Raw genomic sequence first — 12,082 nt, 5'->3', positions numbered from 1 at the left:
ATACCTTCAGTTTGAGTCTCTATGGTGTTTTTAAATGGTCTCCATGCAGTTTTTATGGCATTTAATCCTTGTGACATTTTAATTTCTGTTTAGCTTCTTCATTTTTATGTAATTCCCCCTTTTTGAAGTTAAATGGCACCATGGTGGGTTTCTTTGGTATTCTCTCCCCCCCTCCAAAAAAAAAGATTTTAAATTTAATTGCAATACATGATAGTCATTATTACTGAGCGATTTAGGTGTATTCACCTTTTGGACCAGATCCTACTTTCCACTTAGGACTAACTCAGGAATTGCCTCTTCCCTCGTAGGTTCCAGGACTAGCTGCTCCAAGCAGCAGTCATTTACATTGTTAAAAATTTTCTCTGCATCCCTTTCTGAGGTGACATGTAACCAGTCAATATGAAGATAGTTGAAATCCCACCTTACGTTTGGGTTATCTATTTTTGAAAAAACTCTAATCTTCCTGAACATTTCGCAGTCACCATTCTTCTCCTTTCAGATAGTCGTTAGTATATTCCTACTACTATATTACTATTGTTCAAGCATGGAATTCCTATCCATAGAGATTATATGGTACAGTTTGATTCATTTAAGATTTTTACTTTGACACTGTGCTTTCTTTCACACATAGTGCCACTCCCGCACCCAGCATGACCAACTCTGTTATTCCTATATATTTTATACTCTAGTATTACCGTGCACCATCAATTATCCTCATTCCACCAAGTTTCCATGATGCTTATTATATCAATATCCTCATTTAATGCCAGGCACTCTAGTTCACCCATCTAAAAGTTAGACTTTAGCATCTGTATATAATCACTTGTACATTTTATCAATATTCAGTTGCTTACATGTATGTGTTATACTTACATGGATTCTTAAGTTTTGACTCTCCTTTCTAGCTCATACCTGTACTTTACCAACTTCTTTCCTATCCTAGAATATTTACTGAGATTTATATTTACAAGGATATAGAGTTCCCCCTTTTACTCTGATGGCAAAGGGCAACAAAATCCGAGAAGAATTTTTTTTTTTAAAAGGAAAAATATGTACAGAAAGAGTAACTTAATTGCTAATTTACAAAAAGAGAAGAAAAAAGTTTATTGCAAAATTAAAAAATAAAGAAAAAAGGTCAATTCAGAGGCCCACAGGTCTGACATCTAACAAGATGAAAATCCTAAACTGAAGGACTGGGTCATCTTCTGTCTTCACTCTAGATGCAAAGTTGTATATGCATCACATGACAGCACACCATGACACTAGCGTTAGGCAATTTTATTATTTTTGTATTCACTAAATTGTTTGCTGAACTATTTTTTGTTTCATGAAGCAAATTCTAAATATCTTCATTCTGATAATTTAACATTACAAAATTAACATTAAAGATACAAATAGTCTTAAAACGGAAAGTTTTTAGTCAAATCTTACACATATTGTATCTTCTTTATCACCTTAGAAATAAATTAAAAAAATGAATAAAGAGGGATAGTGTGTTACAATTTCTTGCTTTAACCCAAATGCATTTCACTAAAAATATAACCATATCTAATCATATCAAGCCATATATTTGTTGTAATGATTATTCCCTGTTTTGATAACTAGTTCAATAAATCAACCGCTTTTATTTATGATAGTGTGTTAATAAAAACCACACACAAACCAAGCCCACCTCAAGCAGCTTAGCAGGGACTTCTGAAATTTACCAAAAAAAGTATTAGGAAGGCTCTCTGGAACAATTATTATTTCTATTAGTTTTCATGATAATTAAGAAATATGTCCACTAGGAAATGGGTACACTTCATCTATTAATTAGGCCAAAACTACAAGCGAAATACCATTAGCTCTTCATTGTAAAATCAAATAACCATTTCTTGTTAAACTGAGATGAAAAGTAGATCATTTTTTAACAAACGTCATATTAAAACCAGGACTTTTTAAAAGCCACAATACTGTTTCCATGCAATCTCTACCCATTGCATTATTGGGTTATATTCTGAAACAAAAACATTAACACAGAGTAAAGGTTGAGAGCACATATTCGACTCTGATAAAGTAATAGCACAAGATCTGATCTGAATTTCTAAATGTTTGACTTTAATCTACAGTATCTGGATGAGTAGGACGAGTGTTACTAAGCAAACAAGGAAGATTGCCTATACAAAGTGGGCTAGAGTGTGACTTGGGCTGAGCAAGTGGGCAAAAGGATTAAGACCTCCCTAATTCTTTATGCTCTTGGATTGGCCCTTTTGGTGCTTCCATTTGGATGTACATGGGTAAGTGCTGTGTTCCTACTACTTGCATCCCCACAGCTGGGAGCAGGTGCTTAGTTTCACCTACCATATATCGGCCAGCTGAGCTGAGCCAGTGTTGGGGAAGGGAGAAGAAGAGATAGCGGTAGTAATTTTATACCAGCATGAACCAGCAGCAAATGGAAATCCTTGCGCAGTAAAGAAAGAATGCAGAGAGCAGCAACATACTGTCCCTTGTAACTCAGGGCAGAGTGCATCTGCAATCACTAGCCCAAAGCAGTGTCTAACGCACAAATAAAGAAAGCAAAAACCCTCTCTAATCTTTCAATTATAATTATCTTATACATTATTTAAAACAATGGTAGTTAAAAATACTCACACAAGTGTGTTTGAAGACTAATTAAAAATACTGTCAGTTTAAATACACTTATGAGCACTGAGGTGTCAATATTAACTAGCATTTCCACAAACTAGAAAATCTTATTAAAACACTCAGAGTAGACAGAAGTAGCTATCATAATTCCATTTGTTTGGAAGACATACCATAGAAGTTTGTCTACAAGTTTGATACATACAAATAGGCAAATATTTCATTTATCATTCTTTTTTATTGTTCAGTTGCAGACACTTTATATATCCTTACAACTTCAGGTGAAATTGGTATTTACATTGACATCAGCCTAAATATAGCAGACTCCCATATTGCAGCTCTTCTACAAAATTTGGCCAGAAGCAGCAAAAATATACTTGTATAATAATGTTAATTATCGTGTGTGTATAAATTTTAAATACTTTCAATGGTCCTACATTAATAGGGCAGCACTGAACTCTTATTTCCAACATGCAAAAGTTTTTCAGATTTGGGGGTGAAGCTGAGGAAAAGCTCTGCAAATGTCAAATATCCTCCATACATCTACTGCCTCACATAAAAGTCTCAACATATTTTTATGATCCACAAACCATCTTTCAAACATTTATTACAAATATTGTGAGCTTTACAATGGACAGTGAAATTCTAGAGCAAGCGTTTTCCCCTTAGTTTCTTGTATATCCTCCTTTCACATAGACAGTAACACGTAAATGTGCCTAAACTAGCTTGAAAACATGCATCCTTCAAATTGGCTCTCACAGCAGATATTTTTAACCTTAAAATTTGGCATCAGTTCTCAATGGAAAATATTTTAGAACAACAACATGGGATTGATGTAGCATAAAGTCTTAAAATACATTAGTCAATCCTGTTTGAAAATTGAAAGTGTGTTTACATATTTTAATAAACATGCTGCTGGTTCAAAAGAAAAAAAACATGATGATACTTACCACTGTGTTATGTTTTTCCCCCTACTGCTTCTTCCCTGAGCTTTCAAAGCCAACATTCTGTGAAAGGAAAAGAGACAAAAGTTTACTCAATATTCTGCGTAATTAGATACATATGTATTATATCAGAGGTTCTCAAACTGTGGTCCGCAGACCACCAGTGGTCCACGAGTTCCATTCAGGTGGTCCGTGGATAGTTTCCTTTAAGGTTCGCACCTGGGCAGCTGCACATGAGAGAATGGTGGGCCATCCACCTAATTAGTGAAGCCGCACAGGCATGGCTCCACTAATTAGGTGCCTGGACCCTGGAGAAGACACACATGTAAGGTGAGGTGGTGGCCCTGGGGGGACTAGGGGGTAAGTGGGAGGGGACAGTGGGATGAGAAGAGGGTTGCAGGGAATTGGCCAGAGAGGTGACTTTCCCCAGCTCCAGGGCTGCGGTGGCTGGGAGACACGTCCCTGCCCCTTCCTAGTCCCAGCTCGGCGGCTGCCACAGCGGGGGAAGAGAGGGCATATCCATCACATTAGAAAGGTAAGATACTGATATTACAATATGAGTTGTGTGCTTTTATTTGTAGAATAAGAAACGTTTATTAAGTTTTTTTATATACCGCTTTTATCCAAAGAGCTTTACAATAGTTAGCTCACGGTACAAACATTTGGAAAGATCAGTAAGCAGTCCGCCAAGACCCTCAGCAATTTTCAAGTGGTCAGCAGGGAAAAAAGTTTGAGAATCACTGTATAAGATATTTTATTTTGCATTCAGGTCATTTAAAAAAGTTGTACTTATCGTGGTCTGAAGAACTGAGGGAACTAGAAAGCTTTTTCATAAACGGTAGCCAAAAAGTATTTCTACAGTAAAGGGCAACATCACTTTCTCCTCTATTTTAATTCTGATTTTAGATTATTTCTACACTGTTTCTTCTATAATCCTTACCTAGCATTTTTGGAATAGTTAGCAAGTACCAACCCCAGTATAAAAATGTTGAAAGACATCCTAATAAGCTGATTTATATCAATCAGCAACATTCTCTCCACATGATCCTGAAGAAATTTATTTGAAAAGCTAAACATAACTACAAATGAATGGAGCATGACAAGGTTGCACTTCACCCATGCATTTAATAACTTAATTTTCTACCAGATTTCTTCTCAGCAAATGCTGGACAAGGCACATTAGATTTTTTTTTAATTGAACAATCAATTTGTAATAAGCAAACTTTTGAATCAAAAATTGTCCCTCAGGTGAAAAGACATCTTTTTCAACTGAATTTGTGCATATTTTAAATTATTTGCTGCTCCAATAAAAAGGGCAATTTTATCTACAACAGGGATGAGCATGGTACAATTGCCTCTAAAAATCAATCTACCTTGTCTACTTTTTCCTTTAGAGATTAGAATTGTCAGCTAAAAACATTTTTTGCAGCTGACAACAATTATGCACAAAGGAGTTCAAGTTGGTTGCAGTATCCTTTGAAGTAAATATACATAATGTAGATAAGAGTGTATATTTGGACCAGACAACAACTTTATACCAATACAGAGGAGTGAGATTTTAATTATACTTCTACCCCAATATAACGCTGTCCTCTGGAGCCAAAAAAAAAATCTTACTGTGTTATAGGTGAAACCGCATTATATCGAACTTGCTTTGATTCGCCGGAGTGCACAGCCTGGGCCCACATCCTGGAGCGCTGCTTTATCACATTATAGCCGAATTCATATTGTATCAGGTCGCGTTATATGGGGATAGAGGTGTATTTCAATTTCAGTCTAAAACATTCCACACCAAAGATTACCTATCTTGAGCTTTGGCAATGTTGGCATACAACTAAAAACAATACCACAGGCAGTATTGCCAAAATGTCCAAGTGTTTAAATAATTCAAAGTCATATACTCCCCCCCAAAAAATCACAAGATTGCCTTAGAACTCATGACATTATAAAAGTATTTTCTGGGTTCTTTTATTTGTCTTCTGGTTTTTGAGACTCCATGGTTTACAGTTTCAAACTTTACTCAAACAGCCATGAAGGCCAGAAACTATATAACTATATATTATATATATAATAAAGAAAATGAAAGTACGCTGAAATTCTCATGTAATCAGAGGACTCCAAGAGCTGGGGTTTAACAAAAATAAACACCAATCATCATGAGCTGGCAAAACAGTACATAGAAGTTAGTGAACAAATCACCTAGTATCATATTTTTCCTTCTGCCTTACACTTCCAATTATCATCATGTTAACCTGGTTTTAAACCCAACCGTCACCCAACCGTCACCACGCTATCACGCTACACAGAAATCCCCCCCACCTCCAACCACCTGAGCCCCTCACCAACACCCACTCAAGTACATGAGCTTTGTGTATTCCTCACAAGAGCAAAAAAATTTGGCCATTTCAGAACAGGGTGGGAGAAGAAGGAATTCCAAAGGAAGTTGGCCCTCATGTAGGACACACTGCCAGTAGGACCCTCTCTTTTATACCAAAGGGGATCCAGGCCGGGTGTCCCTGCTGATCTCAACTTCAACTGTAAATACTACAACTTCTTAAAAGCAGCAGCAGAACTTTTTATGTACTAACTCTATTTGAACATAGCGGTGAGATGGAAAAACGAGAGATGGAATATGAAAACCGATTTTTCTCTGTACGTAAGTTATTTATCAGTCCTTGTTCAGATCCTGCTTTCATACAAGCCACCAGACAGGCATAAAAATATTGTACAATTTCAAGACTTGAAAAATTCACTCACCTACCTGTCCAACGTAGGAGTGGTGAACCAGCATTCCCCAAACTTTTATACCAGGAAGGATCAAGCTGCTACTGAGCACAACAGCGTGAACACTACCTCTCATTCAACTTCCTGAACCACTGCTAACTGCATACAAAGCCCTAATCCCAACACACACAAACAAGGTACACAGATGAGGCAAAAAAGCTCTTACTAAGAAGAGGACTAGAGCACTGTTGTCTCTTTCTAGCGTTGCTAGATCATGCAATTTTACGTGAGTTCTATAATATTTGGTGTTTTTCTTCAAGCCTCAACTTCTGGATTCAGGAAGCCACATGAGAAACCCAACTGTCATTTAAAAAAAAAAAGTTTCTAATTATCATGGCTGCAGAGAAAAGGCTAAAAACATATTCCTTAAAAGCCTTAAAAATCAGAAGGGAAAAAAATTACTTTAAAAATTCATGATTTTTAAGAAAATCATAGCTCTTCATTTCAAATAGGGATCTTTCTGGAAGTTAATTCATTTTATGCCAATGTCTATATTAAATGTAAAATTGCCACTTGTCCAGGTTTTCCCAGGATCGTCCCTTCCTTGAGGAAGCTTTCCCAGAAAATCTGTAAGAGGGTTCAGTTCAGATTGCCAGCTGTCCAGTTTTATGGGCTCAGGATCATCTCAGATGTCATGAGGTTTTTATACCTCAGAAGTGGCAAGTGGTAACTCTAATTTGATGAAACATCTCTATTCTTCTGTCAATCTAGTACTGTGTACACCAGTGGTTAGATCAGCTTAGCTATGGTGCTGAGAGGTGTGGATATTTCAAATCCCAGAGCATCATAGCTGGGTCAATGTAACTTTTTAGTGTAAACGCAGCATATTTTACTTTCAATTTTAAAAAAAGTCACACCCTATTCTCCATTCAACTGTGGAGACCTTTAAGATCTTTTTGTTATATTTTTATTTAAAAATAAAATTCTTGTCATTTTGACCACTTCACCCACTCTTGCATTCCCTTTACTAGTGCCTTCTCCATCACATCAAAAACAAGCTATTTAAATTTTAAATTTAGTCCCACTAAATCTATCATATTGTATGCAGTCAAGCTGATAACGCTCTTCCCAACAATACCAGCCTTTAACAACCATTAGTCAAATTTTGCCTCAAAGCACTTTCTGTGAAACCCAGTAGCAAAGTGTCCCACTCCTTCTCTAGTGCTGGTCCACAAAGAGGATAATAACCTATTACTGCTACCAGTTACTCCATTAGCTCAAGTGGTAGAGGTCTGTCTGGTGAATCTAACATTTCTCAACCCTGTCGAACTATATGGGTATCAATGTGTCACCAAAATGCAGAAAGTTGGATTGTGTATCAACTAGAACAGGTCAAAAGTCTTTCTAAAGAAGTTTTTATTTTGTTAAAAATTTTGTTCTTTCCCCATCTCCCTGATCTGGAAAGTTTAGGGGGGGGAGAAGGGGTGTATTTTAATTTTTTCAATGGAACCTCAGATAGTAGTTTTTCATTTTTCTTTCCATTTCTCCACGTTCTCCTTTCCCTTCATTTTTTCAATGGCAAAATGAGGCAAAAATAAAGGGAAGAGAAAGGGGAAATGCTCAAGAATCAAAAAAAGAAAAAAAAAAGTAAAATTCTTCTAGATAAAATGTTTCCATTAAAAAAACTTTAAATAAATGAAAAAACATTTTTTTTAATATTTGCAGAAAAAGGTTTTTTTTTTAAATAAAGCCTTACCATTTCTTGACTAGCTCTAGTAACAATTATTTTGTGTCACATCGAGTACCAAGTAGTAGCCTCTTTCCTGAGCCTGTCATGTTTCAGTGTCTGTGCCGTCAACTCAGCCAAAGAATGCAACCATCTTTTTGGTCATTGTCATAAACATACAGCTAAGGGTAGCATAAAATCCCTCCTTTACCTGTAAGGGATTAAGCAGCTCAAATAACATGGTTGGCACCTGGCCAAAAGGACCAATAAGGGAAGAAGATATTTCCAAACCTGTGTGGGGAGGTTTAGTTTTGTGCTCTCTTTGTTGTTCTCTCCAGGACAGAGCAGAACCAAGGCAGGAAAAACAATCTCCTAAAACCCTACTTGAAATAAGCACCCCAGATTACAAAAATTGTAAGTAATAGCAAGGAACTGCGTTAGCTTATCTTTTGCTTCAGCTTGTGAGTTTTCACTATGCTAAAAGGGAGGTTTTGTCCTGTTTTTTGTAACTGAAGTTCTGCCTAGAGGGGAAACCTCTGTGTTTTAGACTCATAGACTTTAAGGTCAGAAAGAACCATTATGATCATCTAGTCTGATCTCCTGCACAGTGCAGCCCACAGAATCTCACTCACCTACTCCTGTAAAACACCTAACCTAGGGTGTTATGTACGCCATCATTATATTGGACCTGAAACTGGTAACTTAGTATCTTACTTACAAGGGTTGCTTATTCCTCGTGATTAGGTAGATTAAGAAATAACCTAGTATTTAGGACCACATTCACGGTGTTAAAAAATTATTTAAGTTTATGTCCTGAAATCACTAATCTAACATCACCTAAATAATATTCATGTTGTCAAAATTTATATGTTGATTATAGCCTTAATGTGTCTAGTAAAATTAAGCAGAAATATTACTGGTGATATGCTAGTGGTAAATAAATGAAGGTAAGATCCCGATTTTATAGGGATAGTCCTGATTTTTGGGTCTTTCTTTTCTGTAGGCTCCTATTACCCCTCCACCCACTGTCCCGATTTTTCCCACTTGTTGTCTGGTCACCCTACTTCAACCTATGTCTGAGTTATTGAAGTCCTCAAATTGTGGTCTGAAGACCTCAAGCTGCAGAGAATCCTCCAGCAAGTGACCCAGGCCCCATACTGCAGAGGAAGGCGAAAAACCTCCAGGGCCTCTGCCAATCTGCCCTGGAGGAAAATTCCTTCCCGATCCCAAATATGGCGATCAGTTAAACCCTGAGGTGAGACCTCATCTGGAATACTGTGTGCAGTTCTGGTCTCCCACGTTTAAGAAGGATGAATTCAAACTGGAATAGCTACAGAGAAGGGCTACTAGGATGATCTGAGGAAAGGAAAACCTATCTTATGAAAGGAGACTCAAAGAGCTTGGCTTGTTTAGCCTAACCAAAAGAAGGTTGAGGGGGGATATGATTGCTCTTTATAAATATATCAGAGGGATAAATATTAGGGAGGGAGAGAAATTATTTAAGCTTAGTACCAATGTGGACACAAGAACAAATGGATATCAACTGGACACTAGGAAGTTTAGACTTGAAATCAGACAAAGGTTTCTAACCATTAAAGGAGTGAAATTCTGGAAAAGCCTTCCAAGGGGAGTAGTGGGGGCAAAAGACATATCTAGCTTTAAGACTAAGCTTGATAAGTTTATGGAGGGGATGGTACAATGGGATAGCCTAATTTTGGCAATTAATTTGGCAACTGATCTTTGATTATCAGCAGGTAAGTATGCCCAGTGGTCTGTGATGGGATGTTAGACGGGGTGGGATCTGAGTTACCACAGAAAATTCTTTCCTGATGCTAGCTGGTGAGTCCTGCCCACATGCTCAGAGTTTAACTGATCACCATATTTGGGGTCAGGAAGGCATTTTAAATCTTATTGCCCTATAAAATTACCTTCCATCCTGATTTTACAGAGCTGCTTCTTTTACTTTTTTCTTTATTATAAAGTTCTGTTTTTAAGAACCTGATTGGTTTTTAGCATCCTAAAAACCCAAGGGTCTGGTCTATGCTCACCTTGTTTACCTATCTCGTTGGTTTATTATTCTCAAGCCTCCCCAGGAAAGCGGGTGAAGGAGCTTGGGGGGATATTTTGGGGAATAGGAATGCCAAGTGGTCCTTTTCTAACTCACTTGGTGGTGGCAGCGATACTGTCCAAGGACAAGGGAGAATTTGTGCCTGGGGAAGTTTTAACCTAAGCTGGTAGAAATAAGCTTATGGGGTCTTTCATCTGGGCCCCCACATCTGTACCCTAAAAGTTCAGAGTGGGGAGGGAACCCTGACACTCATGCTCAAACTTCTTAGTGTTGGCCACAGATACTGAATAAAATCTATAGCTTGGTGATAGGTATGGATAACTTGGGCCTTCCCCTTCTAAAAAAAACTATTTAGCAAACCTTACAACTTTCTTTAAAAGTTACACCGTTGGCTGGAATTCCTCATTTATGAGGAAAGTGTTTAGCTGTTTTTGAGTTTACTAATTCATTTTTAATAATGCATATCATCATAGTGAGTAGTATGACAGATCTGGAGCTGCTCTGTAATAACTTATCAATATTTTATCTTCTGTTGATCTGTTATTGTGTGGTTTACTGTATGCATATATTGAGTGGACTTCAATAGCAAGAATGTCAGAAAATGCAGGCAAGGAGGAGGACAATAACTTAGATAACCACTTCTCAGCAAACACCCAAGACTCTTGACCAGAACGTTGTTACACTGATTGTTGCTGAGCCACCCAAACCAGCTTATCCAGGCTCAGAAAACAGAGGAGAGCAACAAGACTTGAGACTAGATTAAAAAAAAAAAAAGACACATAAAAATAGAAAAGGAAGGTGAACCTAGATTTCAGAGGTTCAGGGTTTGGGGAAAAGATGACATATTAGGGTCCCCATTAAGAGTAAAAAGTGAAAAAGACATACATATAGGCCTTTGTTGCTTTAAAAACCTTTTCTCTTAAAAGTAGAAAAAAAGCGTAACTTAAGATAAAACAATTCTTTATTTAAAAGGACTGTTTGGGGTCACTATATTCACCACTGTTCACAAGCTTCCAAAGAGAAGAACCATAGGGTCATGAACCCAATTGGACCTGCTATGGTAAGCAAAGTTGGTCCACAGCATACTGTAGCCCAGGACTCTTCAAAAAAAGTGGGAGAATTAGGTGGTTCCACCCCAGGAAAGATACAGCACAATGCCTAAAACCTATGGGGATGCACTCAGATATCAGAGACTTGTAATCACCACAAACAGATGTTTGATTATACAATATAAATTAGGTTTACTGTTCTCAAAAACCAAATCTCAAACTTTGAACAAAAGAAGCATGTCTCACATCATTCCCTGAAGTCTGTTAGATTGGCCAGTTGGACCAAGCAGGAGAATCAATTCCAAAAATGGGAACCCTCAGATATGACCAGTCATGGAATGTTTAAAGACTTCAGAACCAAGAACAAGAATCTCAGCTGATTCTAACTAACATGAGGTATGCGTGAGAGGTGGTCTCACAAAAAAAAAAAAAAAAAAAGCCACCACACCACCACTCATCCCCCTCCCCCCCCGCTCCCAACACTGTCAGGTTCCAGGCCACTCAGTTTTAAAGAGAATTAAACACATTTTGAATTGTACACAAAAGAAATGGAAGACCAATACAGAGACTTGAGCATAAGTGCTATGAACCCAAGCAGCCTAAACCACTCAGAATAGCTTTTAAATTTAGTTTTATTCTCACAGTTCATGTTTCAAGTTTAAGTAACATTGCTCTACAGCCAAAATGCTTCTGAAATAAATGTAGTCCAACTTTACTAATTCTGGGTCAGTGAGAATGAAAATGATGCTTAAAATTGTTGATTGGCTCTAGTTTTCAAGATATGCTATTGGGTCAGTATATACAGCCCTTGACTTGGGAATGGCGGAGGATAAGTGAGTTATAAAGGGAAGGGATCTCAATTTAAACCAGAAATGACTAAAATACATCTTTGACTGGATCTATGAATAAATCTATGACTGGTTTGGACAGTACTTGCTTCTTAGGCAAA

General features: G+C 37.4%; 1 protein-coding gene across 6 annotated transcripts in view; it reads right to left on the bottom strand.

Moving 5' to 3' along the window:
- ERBIN (erbb2 interacting protein) overlaps nucleotides 1–12,082 on the bottom strand; it is a 232,946-nt gene that overhangs the window by 158,381 nt on the left and 62,483 nt on the right. For all 6 annotated transcript variants that reach the window (XM_050946862.1, XM_050946864.1, XM_050946861.1 and 3 more), the window contains one exon: nucleotides 3,573–3,629. The gene's annotated coding sequence lies outside the window, so the exon portion shown is untranslated. The remainder of the gene's footprint in view (nucleotides 1–3,572; nucleotides 3,630–12,082) is intronic.

This window comes from Gopherus flavomarginatus, chromosome 3 (assembly GCF_025201925.1).
Source record: "Gopherus flavomarginatus isolate rGopFla2 chromosome 3, rGopFla2.mat.asm, whole genome shotgun sequence".
Taxonomy (NCBI): domain Eukaryota; kingdom Metazoa; phylum Chordata; order Testudines; family Testudinidae; genus Gopherus; species Gopherus flavomarginatus.
This window is presented reverse-complemented; position numbering and strand designations above follow the sequence as displayed.